The following is a 14,661-nucleotide window of genomic DNA, read 5'->3' as shown; positions in this document are numbered from 1 at the left end:
TTTACAGTGCACCTGAATATTCATGTTATAAAATGCCAGCTTTCAAGCCGGATAGTGAAGAAGACGATTATCAGTAGCCCTACGACTCAATGTTCCTTTGGTTCATGCAATTCATACCTTTCAAATCAATAATTATAATGTACAAGCTTAAGAAAAGTTTTTTTTTTTGTTTTAATGTATTGTGAAAATCACAATAAAGAAACTACCAAGAATTTAAATGATTAAGGTACCTGCAGGTAATAAGGCTTGTCGGGTAATAAGACCTATTTGACAGAAATGATATTTAAAATAACCGCCTCAGCTAAAGGCTACTCTAGTAAAAGGGTCTTGCATAGAGATGTTACGACAAGTTTATAGAGCCCCGAGACCAGGTTTCTTGTCTTCTATATTTCATCATCCGTCATATGATGTCGTAGTGCAGAAGAAATTATAAAAAACAATCTAGACTTCTGACTCTTAAAAAGGATACTGATAGTTTTAAGTGTTGTTGAAAAAAACAATCTAGTCTTCTGTCTTTAAAAAAGTATTGTGATGATTCATCTCTACACTGTGAAAAATCCGGAGTGAACTCGGATTAGAATTAAATGCGAATTCACTCCGCATTCACTCCGCCACTCGGAGTTCCGGAGTTTTAAAAAAAAATCACTCCGCATGCGGAGTGAATTGGGAGTTTATTTTTGGCGGAGTAACCTCGGAGTGACGTGGATTTTATTTCACTCCCAATTCACTCCGGTCCGGCGTTTTAATACTTAAATAAATTTATGTTATTTTATATTAAACTGCTAAACAATGTGTGTGTGTGTGTGCGAGTGTGTGTTTGCGTGCATGTGTGTGTTTAGGTGTGTGCAGTTGTTTGTGTGCGTGTGTGCGAATGTGTGCTTGTGTGTGTTCGGCTGTGTGCAAATGTGTGCGTGTGTGTGCAAATGTGTGCGTGTGTGAAAATGTGTGCGTGTGTGTGCAAATGTGTGCGTGTGTGTGTGTTTGTGCGAGTGCGCGTGTGTGTCTAAATATGTGTGGGCGTATCAACTGATCAATAATGTAATACGCGAGTTTTTACTTCAATTTTATTGAGTGGAGCAATTTTTTATAAATAATATTTTCAAAACTCCACTCCGGAGTGAATTTCACTCCGAGGGGAGTGAATAATTAAAAATTCATTCACTTCGGATTTAATCCGCATTCACTCCACGAATTTTTTACAGTGTAATACCAATTTTATTAAGTATACTTAAACTATTCCAGTTTGTTTAACCCGTAGGCCTTATTACCCTTCCGTAGTAAAATAAGGCCTATTCGTATAGATTTTGTAAAAGTTCAGTTTTTTATTTGTTTGTAGTATAGATTACCATTACTTCATTATATTTTATGGCTAATGTATTGAAATAAAGATTTATGATACATTTCGATAATTAAATGCAATACTTTCGATTGTATTCAAAATCTCCCTTAGCTAGGCTTTATAACCCGCCGGTACTCTTTAGACTTAGATTTCTTTCATTTCTGTTTTACCATTAAGTCACAATTTAATCTCTACTTTATCAACAATAAACTGTAGCTGAAACAGTTGACACCTAACATACCTCTGTTTATTTGAAAACCAAGTACACTTCCCAGATAGCCAGAGTTGTAGTATAACTAGTTGTACTTCAACAGTTAACATCAAGTCAAGTTAAACTTTGCGTTAACTATTTCATTTGTAACTGTTATCCGCAAACTGCGTTCAATTCGCTCTTAAAGTTAACGCGAATCTATTGCCGGAATTCAACCATAAGTTTAGGTGGAAAAGTTGTATAGTAACTACAAATGTGAAGTTGCGGATGAATTATTGTTAGAAGTTGGCATTATTTTATTTTCTATACTTTGAATAGCAACTGTTAAAGTGAAGTTACATGTATTTTTACTCATTATTTAAGACATAAGGTATTTTATAAAAATAACGTCAAGTTGACATTTGCTACTAACCTAAAAAAAACTGCAGCTGAAATACTGTAAAGTTCAAAATTTGCAATAAATTATTTAAAAAACAAAAAAATATACATTGTGTTTTGAAATTTGTTCTATGTAGATTTGTACATAATTAAAATTAATTTATTATTAAATTAATAAATTAAAAAATTTATTATTTTTAAATCCAAGAATTGATTATTTATAAATAGTAATTTTTATAATGTGCTCATCAGGGTTGTAGTTGATTGATTCAAAAAATTATGTTAATTTATGACATGCATGTAAATTAATCGCTATGTAGCAAAAAGAGTAGAAAAAACAATGAACTATCAACAAACAACAATTTAATGTAATCGTAAGTAAGTATTCAATTATTTTCTTAGTAATTATGACAATATGAAAAATTGAGTATACATATATTAAAAGTATAATATTTTATTTTTTTAGTATCATACAATTGTCAACATAATCATTACATATTGTATGACGTGAAGACCTGTGATTTTCCTCCATCGAGGTAGTATTTTTTTATCTTAAGTAATATTAATATCCCTATAGTTTTATTAGTTAATCTTTTTTTATTTTTAGCTGTGATGCTTAAGAGTTACTCAAATTATTCCTTGGCTGTTCACGTAATAAATTTTCGAAAAGCACTTACGGCAGCGTGTGCTCGAGTAAATAAAAGTGCAGATAGCTCGGGTGAAGAAACGGTGGATCAAGACGGTAAAGAAAATGAAAGTCAGTCGAGAAGTGAAAAGAAAAACGGGAAAAAGAAAGGCAAAAGAATTACTTTAAAAAATGTTCATTTATATTCCAAAAGTGCTGATCAGCCTGTGATTGATCCATCTGTCACTGAGTGATAATAATTTTTATTTCTTATTGTTTATCATGAAACTTAATTGTATCGTTTTCTTTTTATAATATCACTAGTTATTTATTGTTTATTATCGTTGTGTAGGTTTGAAAACCATAAGTAATTGACGTACTGTAAGTTGGTTAATGTGCTCCCTGGCGATTTTAGCGCCACGGTGACCTTACAGTAAAAACACCGTTAAAACACCGTGGAACGACTGTGAAAACGTGGTTGTAATGCAGTGAAATCACGGTATTTTTTGTGCAGTCACGCCACTGTATTCCGACCGCGTTTCCATTGCACTTAAAGAGTGTTTCCACGGTGTTTCGATCGTAAGGTCACAGTAATCTCACGGTGGTTTTACGGTGAAACCACCGTAAAACTACGGTGCGCTCCACAGTGGTTTTCAGCGATATCCACGGTGAGTTTACAACGGCTTTCCGATGGCTTGACAGTTTTTTAACCATGAATTCACCGTATTTCCACAGTCAGCTCATCGTTTCATGATGCGTCCATAAATTTTATAGCGAAAAAAAAAAAAAAAAAAATTAACGCCTACTCGGAGGATCGATCCCAGCGCCTTCGCATTCAAAGTCTGATCTGCTATCCACTGTGCCAAATCACACCCTTGATTGTGGGGATTGATTGTATTTATATAAGCACAAATGAACTTTAGAAAATTAAAGATATTTAATAAATGATTGATTTTCTGATTTGTATTACATTCAATTATATAATTGTTTATAGGGTAACGAGACCAATACCGGTATACCCACTAGTAGCGGGGCAATAAATACTTTTTTTGGTAAATTATGTAAATGAGAAGTTAAAATTTTTCAAACTTAACCATACAATATTTTAAATTTGAAATCTAAGTTTTTTATAACTAAATTCATTATTCAAACATCGAAATGTCCTTAACTATCTCACTAATGATCTTATTAGCTTATTTTCAAAAATTTTAAAAAAGTTTGCGTACTTTACAACATTTATGAATGCGGTAAATTGAAAAATTTCATAGACTTTATAAGATTTATGAATCATTGTAAAATCATTTTTTTCGAATAATGTTACATTATTTAGTCGTATCTAAAGTATATTACAAAATATAATGATTCACAAACCTGCGCGGCATATTTACTCAGAAATCGCTATTAAATAGAATTTGCTAGAACTCAATTATATAAAATTTTGCATTATTGAATAAAAACAAAATTCACTTCGGGACTAGAAAAATTTTTTGACGCAATAACATTTTATTTTCGCCTAAAAAAATTTTTTCTTGAATTCAGAAAATTCTTTGTCGCCACAAAAAAATTTTTGTTTTCAATTCATTATGCTTAGATTTCTTTAGGGCAAGTCAAAATTTTCTTGGGGTGAGTGCAACTTTTTGGCGCCAAGAAATTCCTTTTTTCTGTGTACTCATATTGATAAGATAACTTAAAATGATAAGCTTTGTTCATTTTAATAATTTAACAATACACTTTAGAAAAGATAATTATCAAAAGTACTGAGAAAATAAGAAAATATGATTGACAGAGATTTGGAAACTATAAGAAAAAAATATATCAATGGTGAAGACACCATGAAATCATCGTGAAAACAACGAGGAAATACTGAACTACCACAGAGAAAACACTGAAAAATCCACGCGAAAATACTGTGAGGCCATCGTGGGACCACCGTGAGCTCACCGTGGAAATTACTGCCAACCACTGTGAAACCACTATGAAAACACTGGAAATTCACCGTCAGAACACTGTGAACTCGCTTTCGAAACACCCTTAAACCACCGTAAAAACACAGTGTGGACTCGGTCGGTACATAGTAGCGTGACTGCACAGAAACCACCGTAAATTCACCGTCGAATCTCCGCCGCTTCACTGTCAAAACACGGAAGACGTGTTTTCACGGTAAAAACACCGTAATTCGACCGTGCTTTCACCGTCGCGGTGAAACCGCTAGGGCTCTAATTGATCAATAAAAGAAAATTTAAAATTATAATTTTTTTATATAATTTAAAAATATTTGATAAATTTACATCTTGGAGTCTCGTTTCAACAGTACCGCCATCTACCGCCTACTTTTTTGTGGTTGGTAAGATAGGGAATTTTTTTACCAGTCTACATTACCGATGTACGGTTTTTTGGTAAGTAACCGAAAATTTCTTTTGGCTTGTGACATAAACGAAAGTTTCTCTGAAGTTTGTGTTAACTCTTTAACATCAACTCTTACACGCAACTTAGTGTCCGATTCCCGCAATAGATTTACGCAAAGTTTCTCTTCTAACTTGACGTTAACTTTCGATCAGGTGTGCTATCTGGGTTGATTTACCATTAGAGTGGAACTAAATCACAACGGAACAAACTCACATTTTCTTCCTTCCCCTAAATAGCCACACCTTGCTCAGCTAAGTTCTGTAGTGAAACATTTTCGGCTAACTTAACGACTAGTTTCTAGCAAACCTTGGCTAGATAATACTTTCCTTTAAGTTACCTTTAGAACACGACAGTAGCTTGTAGTTAATTAACGGTTAGGGTGGCTACCAGGGTCAATATCGCAAAACTGTGTGAGCAACACTAAATGAATGACTTTATTATCATATGAATCTACATCGCATTGATTACAAGTATAATTGATTTGAAGTTGACTTTGTCTTACATCGATTAGTATAATAGTCATGTCGACTCCACCATCCATACCAACTTCATATATACGATATCAAACAAATGATAATATATGTTCTCCTTAAATAGTTACTATAATTAACAGCGTTCGTGCCTAAAATAAATTGCCTCCTCGTTCTCCGAAAATAATATTCAGTTGATACTTTAAAAGACAGAAAATAATGTACTTTTAGGACAAGTGAATGGCACCCAATATTACCACATGAATAATTTATTTTATCTTGGTAAAATAGTAAGCACCCTACAGATATACCATCTCATTCGTTGTGGCAACAACTTCGTTCCACACCGTCTAGATGGCGTCAATACATAAATCATTTTAAATATAATCTACTTTAACTGATATTGTATGATTTCAGAAGTTAAGATGGATAAGACTTGCTTTCTTTTTAACTTCCCGCTAAAAAAATTGAAAATTTTCAAAAATTCGGGTTATTCAAGTTATTGGTTTTGGTCCGATTTTCGAGAATTGAATTTCTAAGAGATCTTGACGTTTTGAGGTTCTTAGGAAGCTAAATGAGGCAACTGCATAAGGCTACATGGAAATAAAATATTGCGCTTATCGCTCACCAAGGGAGAGCGACAGTTGTATCGTGATTAGTACTAAATTGTTACTTGATTTTCACGATATATATAGGGAAGGGTGGGGCAGAGCGGCCCCCCTGAAATTTTGACCAAAAAAAACATTTTTTTTTTTTCGTCTAATTACTATAAATCCGATATGTTTGCGCATTTTTACCCCTACGCATGACATTTGGGGCAAAATGGACAAGCCCAAAATTTTGAAAAAGTGATTTTTTCATATTTTTATCATCAAATTAAAAAAAAAATTATTATAATTCCACATTTCTAGCCCTACGCATAACACCTGGGGCAAAATGGACCAGCCGAAACTTCCGAAAAAAATATTTTTTCATATTTTTCGGCCGTTTCTCTATGTAAGAGGCAAATTTGGTCACTAAAAATTTATAAAAATTAAATTTTTTTTTTTAGTTGATAAATTTTTGAAATAAAGTAAAATTATAGAATTGATTTTTTTTTTATAAAATAACAATTAGTAATTAAGGTAATCGAGAGTGAACGATTTTTTAAGCTTTAAAAAATTTTTTTCGAGTAATATAAAACCAAAAATAGTTGTCAAGAGAAAGAAATACATTCTTAATGATGAAAACAATTTAAAAAAAAAAAAAACGAAAAAAAAAATTTTTTTTATCACTTTTTGAAGGGGGACCGCTCAGCCCCACAAAAAAAAAAAAAAAATTTTTCAGAATTTTGGCAAAATGTCCATAAATTTGTTCGAAATAGGACAAAAGTAAAGTGATCATATGGTTGAAAGCCACAAAAAATAATAATTGGCTTAGGGGGGCCGCTCTGCCCCACCCTCCCCTACATCGATATGAATGAAACACTAGATACTTATTATAATGATCCTACGGATTGTGAATATACTTAAATGTATAGTGATCGTCAGTTAACGTATCCATATCCTACCAAAACGGATCATGATTATCGCGATCTACTTCTCAAGCGCCACCACTAATAACCAAATTTTTTATTTATAAGATTATTAATTGTTTAAAGCGCACACAATGACGATCAAAAAATACGAATTATATATTTAATGCAAGAATTTTTTTTTTATATCTATCCTATAATATATGGGAAGAGTTTCTATAATAATATGGGATCCATTCCCATAACATTATAGGAATGGTTGCTATAATATTATGGGAACTATTCCCATATCATTATGGGAACCATTCCCATAATGGTATGAGAATTATTCCCATACTATTATAGCAACCATTCCTATAATGTTATGGGTATCATTCTTATAATTATAGGAACTATTCCTATAATTATGGGAAAAATTCCTATAATTATAGGAACTGCTCCTATAATTGATGGTCGTAATACCTACGATGGTATAGGAAAAAATTTCACAAAATTATAGGAACAGTTTCCATAATTTTCTTTCCGTGTAGTAAATTTGAATAATATTCATGGAATTTCTATTTTATGATACTCTAATTTTTTATTTTACGACAGGAAGCAAACATTACACTGTCTTCACAAATTATTACTGTCTTTGTTATAATTGTGTCACTTCATATTTTCAATCTTCAGATGATGTTATATATTTTGCAGAATATTCCCAAAGGGTAAATTTTTTTAGATGTATAACTGACAGTACTTGGAACTTGGACAAGTTTATGTCTCATTGAAACCGACATGGACATGGCCCTCTTTACTCTCGAGCAGGCTGTCTATTCGCATTTTATACTGAATTTCAGGATCATAGTTAATAAAACATGATGAATTTAAATAAATTTTTAACTTTTGTCAATAATGCATTTCGTTCATATCTGATGACCAGATTCAAATTTAATATACTGTCAAACTATACGTATTGCCTGATTCAATCGTTATCATGGTTAGTAGTATCTGATTGCTTACACTAATAAGTTTCCAACTGTTCAATTGAATATTATTGTGATTATAATTTTGATCAATATTTTATAATATATAATTTATGATGTACTAAAATGTCGATGTTTGTTTATTTTCGGGTTTGTTAAAAATGTCTGTAGCATACATTTCATAAAAGTTACAGCTGTATTTGAATCGTAAATATTTAAACGTCAATTATTTGCCGTGTAAAGTAATTTGAAAAATTAAGATAAAGATTAATTAAATGTAATAATGAGTGGGAGTGAATTAATATGCAATCGGGTGGTCGTTAAAAAGCGGGATATTTAAAAAAAAAATAAAATTAATTAAAATCCATTAAAAGAAAAAAAAATGTTAGTAAAAAAATATTAAACTGAAAATAAGAAATGAAAAAATCAAATTGATTATTTGTAAATTGAATAAAAGTTCATAATAAAAAAAAATTCATTAATGTTACGTAATAAAAGTAATGATTAAAAATAAAATGAGCGATTGAGGTGTGCACTTTTGGATTTTCCAACATTTTTTTAAGTATATAGAAACTACAACAAGCATCAATGATTGATATGTTACGAGTTACGAAGTTGTCTTTATTTAAGAAAAAATGTTATTTTTAACATTCGTTACCTTTAAAATGCTCAATTGATAAGATCTAAAAAAGTTTTTTTAAAATATCTTCATAAATACACATTTTATAAAAAAAATAAACATGACTTTTTTTGTTAAGAATTTAATTTCCTACAGAATTGTGTTTATAATTTTTTCCTTTAATCTGCATATTTCATGAGATATTTAAAAAAAACCGTGATTGTATCGAAAAATGAACTTTGATCGTCCTGCGGTATGTATTCTTTTTACTTAAAAAAAAAAAAAAAAAAAAAAAAAAAACAAATTCCCCACGTATTTTTTTACTAAAAGAAGCTTTTTATGGGACGCCTGAGAAAATTTAGTTTTTAACGACCACCCTAATATGCAATAGTTACAATTATGATAAAATTTTACTTTGCAACGCACATAATTTTTAGTTTAATTGTGAAAACTTTTTTGGCAATTCCGAAAGAGTATACGTTCTTGAACAAATTTAAAGTTTCACCACATTTTTCCAATAGCAAGAAGACTTTTATTCTTAACCGAAGGGAGACTGGAGTGACAGATCTCAACAGAGACAACTGAGCATCCAAAATATGCACGAGAGAGAAGGTAGTTGCCTGCTTCAATTCGCTTTCTTCTGTCTTTTTTTTTTTTACTTCATTCAGAAGAATGGTTTTCGGACCGGAGATGGTTCACTGTGTTTACTCCGCGAGCGAAACTATTACAATTCCTCGCGCAGCGAGGGATGTCGCGGAAGGGTACGTGCGAGAAGGAGAAAAGGGAGTCATTTCCTCCCTTGAACCCCGCGCACGGAATCGCGTACCTGTCAAGGGAGATTTATAGCAACTCGAATTCTTCGACTACTAGTCGGTGACGGTAACGGTGGTAGTAGCCGTTCAAGCGCAGAAGAGAAAAGCGAAAGGGAGTAATGTGCGCCCGTAGGGTTGATGGGTGTTGTGGGGAAATAGCAGTATGATGGGGGACGGTGGCGATCTCGCGTCACTCCAATGACGCGACGTCGGCCACAGAACTCACCGCACTTCATCGCCTACTATTTTTTCACCTTTATTTTCCATTACAACTTTTTTTTCAACTTAAGCATTTCGTTTTTTCAAACAGCCGATCGATATTGTTTTATCGATTTGAATTTTTATACTTATGTTTTTGTAAAAACAAAAGAAGGAAACTCAAATCTACCAAAGACAATAAAAATATAAGTCGAGTTTATTGAAATAACTGTGAAATAGACATTTATTATGGATGTATGAGATGGATTCTTTTTCATTTATTATTAACTTTGTTCATTTTAAATATTGACGGCTATCGTGGTATGCGAAGAAAATTTACCATCAAATTAACAGTACTAGTTCAGTAAAGCTAGAACCAAATCATGTCAATGGGGCATTTCACAGTACTCTTTATAAAGTATAGTTTCAAAGCAGTTGTAAACCTATATAATGTATGGAAAACATTGTGAAATGTTTCACTAGCGCTACCCGTGTAAAAAAAATTCGTTCCAAAAAGATTCCAAAAAAGTTCCGCATGTGGAACTTCTAAACATGAGACAGATTAGAACTTCGAATGGAACTTTTTTGGAATTTTTTATGGAGGTTATTTTTTAGTTCCATAAAAAATTCAAAATTAGTGATTTTTGAACTATTTTGGCATGTTTCTAGGGCGTCTTTATTCTACAAGAGATGCAAAAGAAGTGATTTTGGAAAGTTTTTGGAACACCTTTTTTAGTCCATAAAAAAGTCAAAAGTAGCGATTCTGGAACTTTTTGGAATGTTTTTGGAACGTCTTTTTGAGATTCCGAAAAAGGTCAAAAGTAGTGATTACGGAACTTTTTTGGAATGTCTATATAAAATTCCAAAAAATATCTAAGAACGTCCTTTTTTGACTTCAAACTAGCTCATAAATAGTATATTACACACCCAGGGAAGTAAAGTAAGAAATGTCTCAGATCACATGTCATTGTTGGCCGAGGCGAAGCCGAGGTCAACAAACATGTGATCTGAGGCTTTCTTATTTACTTCCCGAGGAGTGTATACTATTTTTCACCTCGACGGAGGCGGAAAGCGGCAACTTCGTTTTGCACAGCGGGACGAAAGTTGACGTTTTCCGCCCGGAGGTGAGAAAAACTTTTTCTCCTCGACGGGCGGAAAGCGTCAACTTTCGTCCCGCTGTGCAAAACGAAGTTGCCGCTTTCCGCCTCCGTCGAGGAGAAAAATAGCATACACTCCTCGGGAAGTAAATAAGAAAGCCTAAGATCACATGTTTGTTGACCTCGGCTTCGCCTCGGCCAACAATTACATGTGATCTGAGACATTTCTTACTTTACTTCCCTCGATGTGTAATATACTATTTTTTTTTTACCATTAAAATTACTAACGTTCCAAAAAAGTTCTATTCGAAGTTCTAATCGGTCTCATGTTTAGAAGTTCCACATGCGGAACTTTTTTGAATTATTTTTTTTCCAACGAATTTTTTTTTACACTATATATAATCATCCCAGCTTTATAGGTGGAATCATAATTTTTATCTAAATTTTAGCCTTTAATTTCATAATGAAGTTCTTTTCGCGTATGTGATTTTGTGGTTAAAGGGGAATTTATATAAATGCTGAAACGAAATATTTGCAATTTACTACAAATAAATAATGTTTTTTTTTTTTTTGTACTAATGAATACAGCCTTCTGATTTCTACTCAGAAATATAATATTAATTAGCTGGTGTTTAAAACATCGGCATAAGTACATAAAGAAAACAAGTAAAATTCAAAATAATTTTAATTAATAAATTTCAAAATAAATCGATTGTCATCAATGCCGATCTAAAATTTGGAGAAATAAGATTAACTTAAATCATTGAATTGCAATAGATATGAATTACTTTTCTTCGAGTCGTCAAGCAATTATCAATTACACTTACGGTTTACATATTCCATATGCGTATCACACACTGTAAAAAAATGGTAAAGTGAACGCGGATTAAATCCAAATGAATTTAAAGTGAATGCGGAGAAGATAGTTTTTTATTTATTGGATCCTCTTGGAGTGAAATTCACCGCGGAGAGAAGTTTGTTCTATCATTAAAACTCAGGATCAGAGTAGATGAGAGTGAATAGAAAATTCACTTCACTCTGAAATCACTCCGATGGAAAAAAAACTCCCTATTCTCGTTGAATTTTGATTCCTGTAATAACTATTTTTATTAGTCAATACTTCGAAAGTGTTTTCAAATATCTAAACTTTTTGCAGAACATCTCAATTTTTAACTTCCCACTAAGAAAATTGCGAATTTTCCAGAAACGGGAAGTTATTGCCCGTGTAAAAAAAATTCGTTTCAAAATGATTCCAAAAAAGTTCCGCATGTGGAACTTATAAACATGGGACAGATTAGAACTTCGAATGGAACTTTTTTGAAACGTTAGTAATTTCGATGGTAAAAAAAAGTTTTTATGAGCGAATTTAGAGTCAAAAAAGGACGTTCGTGGAACTCTTTTGGAATTTTTCTTAGTTCAATAAAAAATTCGAAAGTAGTGATTTTTGAACTATTTTGGCATGTTTCTAGAACGTCTTTATTCTACAAAAGATGCAAAAGAAGTGATTTTGGGAAGTTTTTGGAACGCCTTTTTAGTCCATATAAAAGTCAAAAGTGGTGATTCTGGAACTTTTTTGGAATGTTTTTGGAACGTCTATATTAGATCTATAATAGGTTGTAAAGTAACGATTTTTGGACCATTTTTGAATGTTTTTGGATCGTCTTTTTTAGCTTCCGAAAAATGTCAAAAGTGGTGATTATGGAGCTTTTTTGGAATGTCCATTTAAAGTTCCAAAAAATTTCCAAGAACGTCCTTTTTTGACTCTAAATTCACTCATATAAACTTTTTTTTTTACCATCAAAATTACAAACGTTCCTAAAAAGTTCTATTCGAAATTCTAATCTATCTTATGTTTAAAAGTTCCACATGCGGAACTTTTTTGGAATCTTTTTGGAACGATGTTTTTTTACACGGGCATGGTTTCGGTCCGATTTCCAAAATCGAGTTTTCATCAGATGTCGACGTTTTCAGGTCTTAGGAAGCTATTCTGACTATTCACGGATGGACGTCCGAGTGTGCGTGTGTGTGTGTGTGTGTGTGTGCGCGTGTGTGTGTGTGTGTGTGTGTGTGTGTGCGCGCGTGTGTGTGTGTGTGTGTGTGTGTGTGTGTGTGTGTGTGTGTGTGTGTGTGTGTGTGTGTGTGTGTGTGAGACCTTTTTTTTGTCCGACGATATCTTTGGAACGGATCAACCGATTTGAACGTACTTGGTAGCAATCGAAAGGGCTCACCAAAACTTAGAATTGATTAGATTTTGAGGTAGATCGGTCACGTAGCTTACAAGTTATACGAAGAATTAAAATTAAAAAATTTTTTTGTATTTGGTTTTTTGCATATAACTCATAAACCACTTGCCTAATTTACCTTAAAATATATTCAGTTCTAAATCTTGGTGAGCCCTTTCGATTGCCACCAAGAACGTTCAAATCGATTGATTCGTTCCAAAGATATCGTCGGACAAAAATTATAATTTTTCGGTGAAGGCATGTTTTACCGGCCTGACAAATTTTTGAGCTTAAAGAGCTCAAAAATTTACAAGTAATAATGTCTCCGAGCTCCCTGAGCTCGAAAACAGCGGGAAGTTTTGGGGCTGGCCCGCAGGGTCAGGCGGTTTTCAGATTTTTTTTATATAAACGATCCCGAAATCTATTCTGCTTTCCAAAATTTTGCAAAGACGTATCTTTTTAATTACACTGATCAAAGTATTCCTTAAAATGCGACAGAAAAACTTTTTTATTGTTTTTTTGAATATTTAGACACTCTATTTTAGCCCTGATATTCCATTATGATTCGTTTTACCCTACATAATCTATGAAATAACTTTTAGTTATTCAACTTGAAGTAATTACTGCTCGATAGAAAAAATTCAATCCGTATTACGATGGTAACATCACACAAATGTTTTTTTCAAGTTTATTAAGGAAGTTTGTGTTCAGTTAAATTGAAGAAATTTTTTTTTTTTTCTCGTTCAAATCTTGTAGATAATCTCTTAATCATTGCTTAATGGATTATCGACCTATTTCTTTCTACTTTTTTCGGGATTATTGACTCCTTTACAAAGCAAAAAAATTTTTAGATAATGATTTTATAGATAGACTCATATAAGTTTCTATCAAATATATATATTTATATCGCGGCATAAAATGTTATTTATTTAATTTTCAACGCCAATATGTTTTGAACTAATTTACCGATTTTGATATTCATGTGCCAATCGGTGCATTTTAACGAGTTCTAGAGCTGAGTAGATTTTGGAAATGATTGATTCAGTCGTTTTAAAGATATTCGTGAAAACCCGTTTTTTTACCCTTCTTGCCCCACTCTCTCCTACACTTATATCTATAAAAAATTGACTAGGACGTTGTGAAAATCTATCTCGAAATTTTGATGCATTCAAATCGATTTCTAAGTGGATTTATCAATGTATATTTTAGGAAGAAGAAAAAAACGATGAAATAGATGTACGAAAAGAAATATCTATGTTTAGCATGTATATGCACACTAGCAATGTGGCGTAAGAAATTTACGATGTACAGCGACCCTCCTCTAACATTTACCCCTACCTCGATCGTTAAAGGTTCAACAGGTGGTCGTTTGAGCGAATCTATGAATTGTAATTTACACTTAATCAATTTATGTTTCTGTTATCTTAGGCATATAATTTTTGTTTGTAATGTAATTAATATGAAAATTGTATGAGTTATCATATCTGTAAATTATTTTTTTATATAATTGACATAGATGATCAATAATTTATTGTCATTAATGAAATTTAGTGAATAAATAACATTAGTGAAATTCAGTGATAAATAACATAATATAGTTTTTTTCAAAAAATAATAAACAATCATACCAACAAGATTTACTTTTAAAATGTATGAAATACATCAGTAATTCTCTAACTGGTATTTTAGTTGATTTATGTACTTGAGAAAGGAACAGCAGGCTGTCGGATTGTATTGACTTAGAGTTCCGGGTAACGGTCCCGATCTACATTTGTCTGGCAGCAAACCTGATGTGAGTAGTACAGC

The 14,661-nt window shown here is 32.3% G+C and overlaps 1 long non-coding RNA gene across 3 annotated transcripts in view; it reads left to right on the top strand.

The window, feature by feature from the left end:
• LOC130668368 (uncharacterized) overlaps positions 1–4,737 on the top strand; it is a 30,249-nt gene extending 25,512 nt beyond the window's left edge. For all 3 annotated transcript variants that reach the window (XR_008990004.1, XR_008990003.1, XR_008990005.1), the window contains 3 exons: positions 8–2,306; positions 2,395–2,464; positions 2,536–4,737. This is a non-coding gene — a long non-coding RNA (uncharacterized LOC130668368). The remainder of the gene's footprint in view (positions 1–7; positions 2,307–2,394; positions 2,465–2,535) is intronic.
• Positions 4,738–14,661: the final 9,924 nt, after the last annotated feature.

The sequence above is a fragment of the Microplitis mediator genome, chromosome 5 (assembly GCF_029852145.1).
Source record: "Microplitis mediator isolate UGA2020A chromosome 5, iyMicMedi2.1, whole genome shotgun sequence".
Lineage (NCBI taxonomy): Eukaryota > Metazoa > Arthropoda > Insecta > Hymenoptera > Braconidae > Microplitis > Microplitis mediator.
Note: the sequence above shows the minus strand (reverse complement) of the source record. Positions and strands in the feature narration are given on the sequence as shown.